The sequence below is a fragment of the Musca autumnalis genome, unplaced genomic scaffold (genome assembly GCF_047663935.1).
Source record: "Musca autumnalis isolate F117 unplaced genomic scaffold, ASM4766393v1 scaffold_5, whole genome shotgun sequence".
NCBI classification, from domain to species: Eukaryota; Metazoa; Arthropoda; class Insecta; order Diptera; family Muscidae; genus Musca; species Musca autumnalis.
This window is the reverse complement of record NW_027412088.1, coordinates 113,889,137-113,903,919: the sequence shown is the minus strand read 5'-3', so window position 1 is coordinate 113,903,919 and position 14,783 is coordinate 113,889,137. Positions and strand designations below refer to the sequence as shown.

Genomic DNA, 14,783 nt, shown 5'->3' with positions numbered 1-14,783 from the left:
TGTATACACGAACGAATTGACAAACTCATAATACCCTCCAAAATGTAGTGGGGCTCTCTCTCGCTCTTCTTGTAGATACCACGTGCTAAAAACAGCATTTTTTAGAAACGTCATTAACACAAGCATAAAAACACGAATGACAATTCTAATAAAGTTAGATATTTTTGTGGCTAAAAATAACCAGACACTGAAACCTGTTGCTGGCTTTAAAATATTTAGCAAAGAAAACAAATCCTATTTTAAAGGCAAGCAAAAAGCAGACACATACTTACATACGTACGAAATATGAGACATAGTCGAGACTTGTTTTTCTAACATTTGATTTTCTTCCCGAGTGCATTGAAGTTGTTGGTCCACGTCAATTGCAGTCGCGTTGCCTTTAATTAGGTGTGCGTGTTGGCTAGCATTTGATGTTAATTGTGAAAGTGTCAATAGATATTAAACGGTTATTTTAAAACCGAACATTTATAGATAAATTATGACAAATTAAAGTTAATTATCATGTATAAATAATAACTGTATAATAAATAATAATTATATAAACATAGCATAGTACAGTATCATACAAACATATATACCCACAGCATCCCCGAAGGGACAAGGGAAACTTTTCTCATATCAATGAGAGCAGGCCGATTCATATTGGCTCAATCATATGGGTCCTAATTTTTATCGCCGAGTCCGAACGGCGTGTCTTACGACAACACTTGTGAAGAAGTTCTTCATTACACTGAGTAAGCATATTGCTTGACTAATTTAATTAACTAAAATCTCCTAAAAAGGCAAAATTTAAAATAAGGCCAAACTCATATTTGGATCCCTTCAAAAATTAATAAAGCTTTCAAATTACAGATTTTAACCAAGTGTGTGTAATTATTTGGCGAATTGACTCCATATAAGAATTTGTTGAACGGAATAAAAATAATTTTAAATATATTTCATAATGTAAGCCTAGATGCAGCTGGAATCGGGGTAAACTTCATATTCAAACACGCACAAGCACTACATTTTATTGTGATAAGTTCATAATGATACGCAATGTTACCTGCGGCAATTTTCAATTTTTTTATAGAAAATACAGTTTAGTTGCACTAAGAATTTCAGGAAATAAAGTTGTTATATGGAAATCAAGACTTAGAGACATTTTTCGACAACTTGATAACATTTATTGTAATGCAATATCTATTTAATAGATCACGTAAAAACATTGTAGTGAGCAGCACCAGGTTTCAACACCTCGACAAACACAAGGCCATTTAATGTCCCCAGATGGCCAATCGTTCATGTTGTGATAGACGGAAAACACTCTTTCAGTATTTTAGATTTCCGATCGATTCAAGGAACGACCATCGATTCCGACCATTTCCTTGTAGCAGATAACCAGGGTACGCACTCATTGCGGTAAAAGTGCGATCGTGATGCTGCAAACACAACAGATAACACAAGCCTACTCCGCTCGACATACCCACATGCTGGAAGAAAGAACTCCTTTTCCCGATAATATGAAATGCCAGTGGCCAATAAATACCTATGTACCTAAACGTGAGCGTGAGAAACTCTAGTTGTTCAGGAGTCAGAATGAAGACAGAAAATTTTACCAGAGTGGTACATAAACACCAGACTGAATGGTATGGTGCAGCTACATTCTCCTGCAAAAATGTTAAAGAAAACTCCTACAGATAGCCTACTGAGGATCTAGAAGGAGCATTTCATTACGCTTTTGGTGTCGAATATGGGTGAAGATATCACAGAACCAATCCCAAACGACGGACTGTAGGCGGTAAACACTCACACCACCTAGCAAAACACACAATAAGGCAGCAGGAGCTGATGGGGTGCCTGTCGAACTGTTCAGGACCGGTGGCGAAATACAGATAAGGAGTACGCATCAATTGATTAGTAAAATTTGGCAAAAAGAAAACATACCCAACGATTGGAATCTCGGCTTACTATATCCCGTAAACAAGACGGTTTGTGCCAGATACAGAGGCGTATGTCTCTTATCCACCGCATATAAAGTGCTGTCGGGCGTATTGTATAAACGAGTAAAACCTATGGTCAATGGAATAATCGGATCATACCAATGCGGTTTTAGACGTGGGAAATCTACGGTAGCCCAAATCTTCACCCTACGCCACCATGTCCTAGACGAGACCCATGAAATACAGATCGACACACACCAACGGCGTTTCCAACATTGTGACAGTTTACCGTGTTACCTGTTTAACATCTTGCTGGAACAGGCCATACGAGATGCAAATGTATATACAACAAATGAAAAAATCTCCGGCTTACATCAACAAAACGAGCCGCAAGGGCCACCATTGGAAAATTTGGAAAAGAGTCTGTCAAGTGGGTCTGGCAGTAATCGGCGATAAGACCATGTTTATGGTATCAACACACAAAAATCCAGTAGACTAGGACCATCTGTGGACGTTGAAAATTACAAATCTGAAGTAGTTAAAGATTTTATTTACCTCGGCACCGGTATAAAAAAAAACAAATAATATCAGTTTTGAAATAAAAAGAAGAGTAATATTGGCCAAAAGATGCTATTTTGGTCTGAGTAAACAAAACTACCTCACGTCAATCGAAAATCACACTCTACCAGACACTGATACTACCCGTACTTATTTATGTGTCCGAAGCATGGGTTCCTGCGAATGCAGATGAGGCAGAACATGGTGTACTTGAGAGAAAAATTCTTCGAAAGATTTATGGACCAATACGCGTTGACGGTGAATACCAGCATCGTATGAACCACGAGGTACACCAGCCGGACCATGTTAGCAGGATGGATAACGTTTTCATTAAAAGTTAGTTAAGGGCATTGTACATTATATTGTTTTATAAGGAGGCGATACAGTCAGTGCATTGTCCCAATTTAAACTTCTATATCTCAAAAATGGTAAAACCAAGGAAAAAGTTGTAAAGCTCAATCATGTAGAGAATTTTCACTGCTACAACATTTCCCTAAAAATGTGAACTTTGACCGCGATGACCTTCGATGATTTTTTTGTCTATTGATTTTTTTAATCTATGACGATTGTAGTTTCAGAATCCGCAAAAACTTCCTAGGTGTAAGCATCTTTCATTTAAAGTTAGTTAAGGCACACCGTGAAGCCATTTAAGTAAGCAAGTCACAATGAATTGAAACAGCCAATCCATTTTATATCCGTTATCAGACTAAAATTTGTTGGCCGGAATTTGAAAAATTTTCACACAAAGGATCAGGTAAAATTTATCCTCTAAGTATTATGTTATATGTAGGTCCTACACTCAAAGTTTTGTAGTCATGGTTCATTAAATCCGTTAAATATGTTTCAAACATCCCCGGTACCTTAAGTACATTTAAAATTTCAAGATGATCTGTCATAATTGAGGCCTGTCAGAAAGTCAAATGGACTCGTCGAGATAAGAATATCGGTATACTTACCATTATACCATTATACTTACCATTATAATGACCTCGGTAAAGAAGCAGTATGGCATGTATGGTTAAGTCATTTCTGATCAAGTAATAAAGAGCGTCCTATAAACTCCAACTAGGTTGCCTCTTGACTTTTAGTATTTTAGCCAACATTCCACATAGAAATGAAAGGTCAACAAAAACTATTTATTTATTATAACCAATGTAGTAAATACAGAGTTAGTAAAATACAAGATATATCATTGGCTACTGTGGCCATCAACTTGCAATAGTTAAATGTTACGATACAATTAGTTCAGATTATAAGAACTAGGAGAATAACTGATGCTCTAATATAAGTAAAAAGTCCATATAACTTATTGATCGATTTCAGGAGAAAAGTTGGGTACCTCCCTTATATGGTGTACATTCTATATAAATATAATCGCTGAACATCTTGAATATATCAAATAAATCATAAATAATTTATAACTAATTAATTATTATTTTTAATCAAATACCAACAACAGGATGTCCGGTTTTATTTACTGTATTCGGTTTTCAGGTGATCTTTGTGACAGAGAAATACGTATGTATGTATGTGTGTCTGATGCTGTATAGTGTAAAATGTTGTTGATAATAGGCAGCAGACAACATGCCAGACACACATGCAACATTGTTGTTAGATATGCTGTTGCAATGGGTAGTTTGTTGGAGTGTTGGCTAAAAACAGACAGATTTGAGTCTTTCTAAATACACGACCACAGCGTTCTCGTAACGGCGAATAGCTTGGTCTGGCATAGAAAATTGAACGTGACTCAAGTTATTTTTGTTATCGCATAAAACGTTCAGCAAAAAAGTTAATATCTTTTATAGTTTGACAACAGGCGCAACAACGTCCTTGAGATGTGTGCCTCTTACGGCGACAAACCCTCCAAACAGACGATGGATGTAGCACGCCAACCGCAAAAGACATGCATGTCATCCATCCAGCCAATTGGTTGTCTCAGTTTTCGAGAGGAGCCGTATTACTTCTGCCAATAATTCTGTTGCTGCGACGTTTTGTTATTGTCATTGCCAATCTGCTGCAAATAATGCCCAAGTAACGCTGTACTACCCGGTACCATACCCATTTCAAGACTATTTTGGATTTAGAAGCGAAACAGTTGTGGCACAATGTGTCCGCTATGTTGTGGCACGTAAATGTGTTTTTGTGCACTAATCACGTCTGGCTGTCTGCCGGTATACATCGTAATAGCAGATTCGTAGGTGTGACTATGAACTCCATTCAGGTACATCACGGCTCCTGCAACATTGTATGCATGTTTCCGCAAGTAAATTTGTTAGATGGCAGGCAACTCGTTCAATTTACATAAATCTGTTATATTTTGTGAAAGAGTCAAACCACAAGTAGACCAAAAAAAGAGGGCGGGTTAGTGACTGTGTGTTTAAAAAATATTGTGTTACATTATCATGCAATTCCATATTATTTGTTATTGATCAAGCACAGCTTGTTCAATTGTAACATCGATGGCACACTTTTTCGAAGGATATGTAAAAGGAATAAAAAAATTTAAAATTTTAGTGCGTGTTTTTGTAAAATTACTAAACAATTTTGTAATAACTAAATACAGGAAGAAATTGAAATTGGGTCGGATATTTAAAGTGTTGGGGTATTTCAGAGGGTTTGATTCCCAGTGCGATAAAAGGATATCCCATATCATTGAGATAAATATGAAATCGGACCGTACTCATTAACCCACTTAGCGCCACAATTTTTGTTGGGAAATTTAAATTTATTTTTTGAATTCAGTTTTATTTTCATTTTTAAGCACTTTTTAAGAAATAACTTTTGTTCTTAAAACTTATAGTTTTTCCAGAACCGGGTGTCCGTTAAAGCGGACAGTGCCAAAATCCACTACCGTAAATTTGTATGGGAAATTGGTGTTTTTTACAAATATGTATAGAGTAAACTTCATTTTTAGTCGTTCGCACAAAGCCAATTGTTTTATATTTTTAAAGATATTCTCTATCTTCTTCATTTTATAACATATTTTCCATCGTACGCCTTAATGAACGGCATGTTTACTTTATCCATAATTGTAAAAAACACCAATTTCCCATACCTTTCCCATCGAACTTTTCTTCCTTCAAATGCATTTTTTGTTTTACAACAACAATGGGTATTTGCCCATTTACGAGGGCAGTTCGGAAACTTCTTAGCCTAGCACAAAATGCGCGGTATAAACAGAAAAATTTTAAGTGTTTTGGAAACTTCCATCTCTGTTATGAACACAGTTTAAATTATGTTTCGATCTGGCAACTCCTTCATATAGAAACAGGTATTCAAAAAAGACGCATCCGCAATTTTTTTACAATGGAAACATTAGAAATGCGTGCTGTCATTAAATATTTACATAAAAAGGTTTATCGGGACAAGAAATTCATAATGATATGGTGAATGTGTTAGGTGAAAGTGCTCCTTCATATGCAACAGTAAAAAATTGGGTTGCTGAATTTAAACGTGGTCGTACAAGCATTGAAGATGAACCACGTACTGGACGTCCAAAAACAGCAACAACAACAGAAATTGTAGCCAAAGTGCATGTTATGGTATTAAATGATCGACGAATAAAAGTGCGTGAAATTGCTAATATCATGGGCATCTCAAATGATCGAGTCCATTTAATTTTGCATGAAGAACTACAGATGAAAAAGCTTTCTGCAAGATGGGTGCCGCATTTGTTAACAGTCGATCAAAAACGCATAAGAATGAACATTTCTTAAGCTTGTTTCGATAGTTTTAAGCGAAATAAAATGGATTTTAATCGTCGTTTCATAACTGTTGATGAGACATGGATCCACCACTATACTCCAGAGACAAAAGAACAATCCAAACAATGGACTGAAGCTGGAGGAAGTGCCCCAAAGAATGCAAAAACAATTCCATCGGCTGGTAAGGTTATGGCAACGGTTTTTTGGGACTTCAAAGGTATTTTATTGATTGACTGTCTGCAAAAGGGTAAAACAATAAATTCAGAGTACTATTGCAACCTTTTGGATCAATTAAATTTACAAATTCGAGAAAAACGTCCTGGCTTACAACACATAAAAATAATTTTTCATCAAGACAACGCACCAGCGCACAAGAGTGTTTTAACAATGGCTAAAATCAACGAATTAAAGTACGAGTTGCTTGACCACCCACCTTATTCTCCTGATTCAGCTCCCAGTGACTTATACTTGTTCCCAAATCTAAAAAAATTCCTTGCTGGCAAGCGTTTTACCTCAATTGAAGATGTAATTACAGTTGTAAACCACTATTTTGAAGACCTTGAGGAAAACTATTTTAATCAAGGGATAGAACTGCTAGAAAAGCGTTGGACTAAGTGTATTGAAGTTTCAGGAGATTACACTGTGCAACACTGGAAATGCAAACAACTTCTAATGGGCATTTTCTGAAAGTACATGTTGAGACTACAAAAACCTTAATTGGGTTTTGTGTTCTTAGATCGGGTTTAGATTTTATGGCCTCATCTAAACCGACCTAAAATGAGCCTTTTTTCCAGTGATCGGACCTTTATGTCCGAAACTAATAAGAATTTTGCTTTGCAGTCTTCAGCAATATTGTAGCCCTAAAGTAGTAGAACTTATGTGTAAAACAGATGAACTAGGAAAAGCAGCATCTAGCGCATCAAACTCGTTAAAATAAAGAAAAGTTCACATAATTTCTGAAATTATGGTCAGTAACAACTGAACTGTTGGAAGTTGAAACAAGTGACCATTCTAAAAATTTTCCAAACAATGTGACCATCAATTCTTCAGAACATTCTGAAACTCTAAAATTGTTATTTCACGTTGTTTAAGGGGTATTTCATAACATACCTTTTACAAAACCTATTTCAAACAATGTTCACACAGGCTGTTTATTCTTATGTTGGGGATTTCAATTAATTATTGAAATATTTACCAAATTGTTGTTGAAAAATTCGCTATAAACAAGGCGATAGAGGCATTTTACAATAATATTATGTTCTGAAAAGTTGTGTATTACATTCCAGAGAATATTTTCCCAAAAGGTAACAGTAAGAAGAATTTAACATTTTGGAAGATACGCTGCGAAATATACACAAATTATAGAATTTTTACATATATTATAAAATTTGAGGCAATAAATTCAGTTTTTCGAGATCACTATTCCTCCAAATATTTTCTTCATGCTCTTATCTACAAGTTTGCTGCAGATGTCAAAACAAGATTCGTATTGGTTTCAGAGATACAGCCCCGATTTGTTTTAAAAATTCGATTTTTAACCATGTTTAGATGAGGACATAAAAACCGAACCCGATCTAAGAAAACAAAACCCAAATATGGTTTTTGCCTATTGGTCCTCTACTTTCATTAAATTCTGGAAAGAAGTTGTTTGCACGCGATTGGCTCAAAAATGTTGCACAGTGTTATATTGAAAAATAAAAATATTTTTGAAAAACTAACTATTCTCTTTAGAAGTTTCCGAACCGCCCTCGTAGTTGTGCTTTCATGACAAACGCTTAGCGCTGCCTTTGAAAGTATGTAATGAGTTTGGCTCTGAACGCTAACACGCCGTGACAACACCTTTTTTCTTGCGTTTTTCAAGGACGTGGGTTCAAACCCCAGCCTGGCTCACCTGATTTTATTTATTTGAAAATTTTGCCATTTAGGGCGAAGATCATTTTTAATATTAATTAAAAACAATTAATATTAAAAATGATCTTCGCCCTAAAAGGCAAAATTTTCAAATAAATTAAACATTTTATTTTTTGCGTAGCATGATAAACAACACTTCAATTCAACCAAAAATAATTAGTTTTTGTTAATACCGACAGATGCCGTTATTTGGTGCAGTGTCAAAGTTGGCACTTTTTGTATAAAAATAGAAAAGATTTTGTGATGTAAAATATACACTTTTTGTTGTGTTGTGTCCTTGCATAAATATAGAGAAGTGAGACAAAAGTAATTATGAATTTGAGTACTTATGATGGTGAGTACTTTCATAATATTTAAAAAAGAACGAAGACATTTGTAAAAAAAGCGTAGTAAAATCAATGTTTTTATGTATATTGAAACAATTTTTTAGAAATATTTTTTAAATATATTTAAGCTATTAAAATGACAAAATATGACTATATGTAGTATCCAATTGAAATTGCTCGGTCATAGCTCCATAGTTCAAAAGTTTTTCCTTAAAATTCATATTTAGAAGTTTGGGAGTGCAGAAAACATGTTTTTAAACTTTTTTCAAAATATGTCCAACTTTTATCATTGCCCCCATGTAACGACACCGCCCGATTTTAGATATATTGGCGATTTCAGCGATATTTTATAACCGATTCGGCTGAAATCCTTCTTACCAAAAATTGTTAACATATTTCAGTTTTCTACACAGTCAATAGCAAATTGCAAAAAATTAAATAAATACATAATCATAGAGTTTTCATGAGAAAGGATCGGGTAAAAGTGATAAAGGACAATGAAAACATGACAATATCGATTTCTTTCGAGTGGACCGACCTAGCAATATTTTTGTAGAATATATTCTCATCGTTTGCTAATCCATACCTATACCGACAAAATTCTGGGGGAAGACCAAATACCAAATTTTAGCCATTTCGGAGGAATATTGAGGATAGAACCTTCAAAATACCGAAAATCAGGAGGTTCCGTTCTATGGTGGCTATATGAAGTACCAAATTTCAGTCATTTCGGTGTGATAATGAAGCTAAAACCTTAAATATACCAAAAATCGGGTGATACCATTATATGGGGGCTATATCAAAACGTGGACCGATATAGCCCATTTGCAATACCAAACATCCTAGGAGTAATAGAAACTACTATACCAAATTACAAAGCTCTATCCTAAAAATTGCGAGCTGTATCTTGATTTCAACAGACGGACGGACGGACTTAAAATTTTACCCCGATCAAGAATATATATACTTTATAGGGTCTCCGATGATTATTTCGATGTGTTACAAACGGAATGACAAGTTTAATTATACCCTCCATATTTTGGTGGAGGGTATAAAAATGCGAAATCGAACATACGTAACTCACGAAATGTGAAAATAAAGTTATTTATATAGTTTTTACTGAATTCGACTTTTTCAATCACTGCAGCAAAAAGAAAAGGTAATCAAAAACCATATTTTGAGGAAGTGTCCGATTTCACTCAGAAATCCCCATATATTGTTTTTAGAGGCATTTTATTGTCATGGCAACGGGTTTCAAATACATATTTGCAAATTTTCGTCTCCTGGTTTAATTCGCCTGCTGGTGAAGTATCAACAGTTCGGCGGCCTCAAGCACTGTGTTTCATTTTGACCTACTAGTTGATATACATACATGCATAAATACTTTCAAACATGCGTACATCCTTCGCCACCCTTCGATAACAAATCATAGCATGTCATCTTCATTATTTTATAAACACACACACATTTTAACTTCCAATGTCCTTCTAAAAACAACAACTGACCGATAATCATAGTGATGGAAGGGCCGTAAAACCGATAATGACACATTCAATATTGCACTGTCACCAGCATAAAATAATTGCCCATACGTATTCCTTTTCAAATGCATTATGAAAGCACATCTTCAAATTATTTCCATGTGAGTCGCCATCACCGGCTTAGTTTTGCAAATAAAAATAAATTTCTCAAAGCTAAAAATAGACAGGACACCACAAGCACGGACATACGGGTAAACAAGCTGCACTGAATAATGCTGCATGGATGGTTATGTGCGCACAATTATTTCTGTACTTATTTTTAGTATTTCTGGAATGCACTCAACACCGGGCTGGCTATTGGCAACAATTTCCCTCTACTCTTCTCTCCTTTCGCCACAAAATGCACCTTCATTTCGAATAATAAATACACATACAAGCACGTACATACATATACATATATCCGAACAGATTCTTCGTCCCATCGTCTCTAAATATTATTGATACACATACACTCACGTACTGTGGACTGGAAGTATGTCCACACGTTTATAAAGCCAATACTGGATGGCTGACTGAGCAGTAAGTAATGTTGTCAGTAGGTCGTTAATTGTTTAAGAGGAAATTTAATAAGGACATTTTCTGACATTTACGATTGTTGTTGGTCGTGTTGTTATTGACGTGTGGTATACAGTTGAAGTTGTGGTTTATATTATAATTACACACATTCTCTGGCTTTGTGGTGCAGGTTTTCCCAGAGACGGAAGATTGTTGGGGTATTTTGTGTACAAGGAATTATTATTGTTAATGGTAAAATTTCAAAAACAGATTTTATTATGGCTTAAAATTAATAACTTTGCTAATTAATTACAAACACAGAAAGGATTTTTAGAATAATTAAATTTCATTCAATTAAGATTTATATGGGTTGGACCAGGTCATATTGTGCATTTGTCCAATGGGGCATGTATTTGATGATTTATGAGGTTCCTATAGGTGACATTCTGGTGCCACACATCAGTGTGTTTGAGAATGTCATTAATGGAATCCTCACTCTTAGTAATTGATTGTTTAAAGCATGAGAATGAATATTTCATTGGCATGTGGCAAAACTAGACCAAATTCAAATATGTTCATATCGACACCTCCAAATAATAGTATGCTAAGTCTAAAAGTGAGTTTTGCTGGAGAAGCTCTCAAAGTTTGGAAATTTTTTTGAACTTCTGTACTATGCTAAGTCAATATTTGTTTATAACTTCTGTTCGGATTGACCGATCATTACCAAAATTAGACAGAGTTTAAGGTAAAGGACGTTCGACACCTCCAAATAATAGTTTGCTAATTCTGAAAAGCGAGTTTTGCAGGACAAGCTCTAAAAGTTTGGAAATTTCTTTAACCTTCAGTTGTATGCTAAGTAAATATTTGTTTATAACTTCTGTTCGGATTGTCCGATCATTACCAAAATTTGACAGAATTTATGTTAAAGGACGTTAAACATAAAAATGTAAAGAACTTGAAAACATGCTAAGTCGACTTAGCATACTATTATTTGGAGGCGTCGATATGTATAACCACAAATTCAATTTTGAACGAAAAGTTCTAAGTTATGTGCACGTACTATTAAATTGCAGATATATAATTATGTGTGTGTGCATTTGTATTTTGCTGTTTAATAACCAAATAGTGGTCGTTAACAATGATAACTTTAAAAATAAAGAATGCCAAAATATCGTAACGAAGTAAGTACGATCTTGCACAATGCGAAATCTGGACTTCATAATGGTGCAATCATACGTCGCTCATGCTGCATAATTGCTTCATTAAAACTCTTATAGTTTCTATGTATAAAATAACAACAAAAAGAAATGAAACGGATATTTTTGATACAGGCATTTAAGAATATCTATATAATGGGTGTTTTTTAAACTAGATAGAACTTTAAATTGTAAAAAGTAACACAAAAAATTAAATTTTGATGAAACTTTTTTTTTATTTGTTTCAGTATAGTCTGACAAATCATCATGAATAGACTCACGCTTGAACAACGCTACGAAATTATCCAAATTTACTTTGAAAATCAGTCGTCGATTCGCGCAACTTATAGACGACTTCGTCATTTGTATGGCGTTCAGCGATGAGACGCATTTTTGGCTTAACGGGTTTGTTAATAAGCAAAATTGCCGCATATGGAGTGAGACCAATCCACAAAATGAGGCCGGAGCTCGCGTTACGGTCAATGGAGATCGTTACCGCACCATGATCAATGATTTTTTGTTTGAAAATATGGATGACATTGATCCGGAGGAGATGTGGTTTCAACAGGATGGCGCTACGTGCCATACGGCGAACGCAACCATCGACTTATTGAAATCAAAATTTGGCGATAAGTTGATTTCGAGAAGTGGACCTGTCAATTGGCCTCCAAGATCGTGCGATTTGACACCTCTCGATTATTTCCTGTGGGGCTACGTGAAGTCACTGGTTTATGCTGATAAACCAGCAACAATTGATGCCTTGGAGGCCAGCATTGTTCGTGTTATTCGTGACATACGGCCAGCAGTGCTCGAAAAAGTGGCCAAAAATTGGACGTCCAGAATGCACTTCGTCAAGAACAGCCGCGGTGCCCATATGCCCGAAATCATTTTCAAATGTTAATGTCACGTATTGATCTTTCGAATAAAAACAAATTTTTGATTACAATTTAATTTTTTGTGTTATTTTTTACAATTTCAAGTTCTATCGGGCTTAAAAAAACACCCTTTATATAAAAGAGCTTAGTGATGACTGAGTGAGTGAGTGAGTGACTGACTGACTGGCATATCATCGCCCAGACGAAACCGCTGAAGCTAGAAAGCTGAAATTTTGACTGTGGGTTGCTGTTGGTGTGTAGGGGTGAGATAAGGCTGGGTTTTTGGAAATTCGACCTAGAAGGGTACGAAAAGTATTAAAAGGTACTAAATATGGTACCCTTTGTATTAGGCAAACGGGAAGAGCTAGAATTTGTGAAATTTGGAATGAGGGTAACTGATGGAGAGTTAGAAAGATGTATCAAAGGGTTTTTGGAAATTCGACCTATAAGTGTACGAAAAGTTACTAAATTTGGTACCAATTGTATATTTTGAGCGGATGTAGCTACAATCTTCATATTTGGTATGGGAATCAAGGTTGGGAAGTGGTGTTGATATAAGGAAATGATTTTGGAAGTTCGTACTTATGTGTACGAGTAGTACTAAATGGTACTAAATTTGGTACAATTTGGATTTGGGTGAACGGATAGAGCTACAAACCTGAAATTTGGAATTTAGATTACCGTTAAAGTGTACGATTGAGATATGGGGGTAGTTTTTAAAATTCATAATTATGTGTACGAAAAGTACTAAATGGTACCAAATTTGGTACAATTCGGATTTAGATAGACATGGAAACCTGAAATTTGGAATTAATATTACTGATGGAGTGAAGGATTTAGGTAGTTTTGGAAATTCTTACTTATGGGTACGAAAAGTAGTAAACGGTTCTAAATTTGGTACAAATTATATTTGGGTGAACGGATAGAGCTGGAATCCTGAAATTTGGAATTTAATTACTTTTGGAGTGTAGGATTGAGTTAGTCTTGGAAATTCGTACTTATGGGTAAGGAAAGTACTAAATGGTACTAAATTTGGTACAATTTAAATTTAGTTGAACGGATAGAGTTTGAATCCTGAAATTTGGATTTAAGATTACTGATGGAGTGTATGATTGAGGTAGTTTTGGAAATTCAAACTTATGGGTACGGAAAGTACTAAATGTACTAAATTTGGTACAATTTATATTTGGGTGAACGGATAGAGTTGGAATCCTGAAATTTCGAATTAAGGTTACTTATGGAGTGTAGGCTTGAGGTAGTTTTGGAAATTCGTACTTTTGGGTAAGGAAAGTACTAAATGTACTAAATTTGGTACAGGTTCACACGAATTCGGTTTCTAAATAATGTACTAAAATCAAAAAGTCAAACGTACCTTTTCAACAAATTTTTTTTATCTTTGTTGTCTATTCTGAACGTTATAGTAAGTTCATTTGAAAAGGTAGATTTATGCGGCTAATCTTTTACAAGAAGGTTTTTACATCCTGAGAAAAAAGGCCTAAAATAAAATGTCTTAAAAATTTGCTGTTATATAGGGTAACATCTTCTCAATAATGGTTTTCTACATTTTGATATCACAAATTTCAAAATTAGGTTGGAAAATGTGGATACAATTTTCAAAATACCCATACCGTTCTAAAAAAAACATGGACTGGAATTTAAAATGTGGGCCGCTGTTGAAGTGTAGAGGTCTTTTTTTGAAATTCGAACAAAACGTGCAGTAATTGAAAGAAATTAAATATCAATTCAAATAGGTATTAGTACATCAAAATGTTCAATGTTCTTCATATTAAATATTGTTTATTTCTATATTATTCCTTTTCCGCATACGAAGTAGCGGGCATTTTGCTAGTATAGTATATAGATGAAAATTTGGTAACATATACAATCAGACTCCAAATTTATTAACAATATGGATATCCTCACAAATTTCACTGAAGATAATATTATCTATATTTAACAGACTTCCGACATTTGTGAATAGACGCCTTGGTATAATATCCCTGCAAACAAAAAGTGTCAAAAGTGCCTAGGACATGGAAACAGTCGCAGGTGATAGTTCTTAGAATAGAAAAAAAGAATATTGGTGATATTTTTATTATTACTTTTATGTTAGTATTTTATTTAATTTTATTTTACTTCTTTATTATTTTTAAGTACGTTTTTAGAGAACTAATATTTCTTAGCTGAAACACTCAGAAATTAATTTTGCCATTTTAAAAATGTGATATGTTTGTCTGGTTTGGGAATCGAATCTC

At 34.7% G+C, this 14,783-nt stretch overlaps 1 protein-coding gene across 7 annotated transcripts in view; it reads right to left on the bottom strand.

Annotated features, from left to right (window-relative positions):
• The window catches only part of Fs (Follistatin), a 178,480-nt gene that overhangs the window by 113,515 nt on the left and 50,182 nt on the right, over positions 1 to 14,783 (bottom strand). The window lies entirely within an intron of this gene.